Source organism: Penaeus chinensis, chromosome 23 (assembly GCF_019202785.1).
Source record: "Penaeus chinensis breed Huanghai No. 1 chromosome 23, ASM1920278v2, whole genome shotgun sequence".
NCBI lineage: Eukaryota > Metazoa > Arthropoda > Malacostraca > Decapoda > Penaeidae > Penaeus > Penaeus chinensis.
Window position 1 is genome coordinate 13,930,791 of NC_061841.1, and position 221 is coordinate 13,931,011.

A 221-nucleotide genomic window follows, 5' to 3' on the forward strand; every position below is an offset into this window, starting at 1 on the left:
CAGCCATTCAATCACTTCAGGACATAGACCTCTCTCAATTCACAATTGAGAGGTTATTTGGCAATGCCACCCTGGCCTGATTGGATCCCCTTCCTAATAATTTATATGTGTGTGTGTGTGTGTGTGTGTGTGTGTGCAGCACATTCAAGCCATCACCGATGCGGTGTTTGACGAACTACTTGGCGCCATGGTGACATCGTGCAGTTGACTGGGTCTTTACA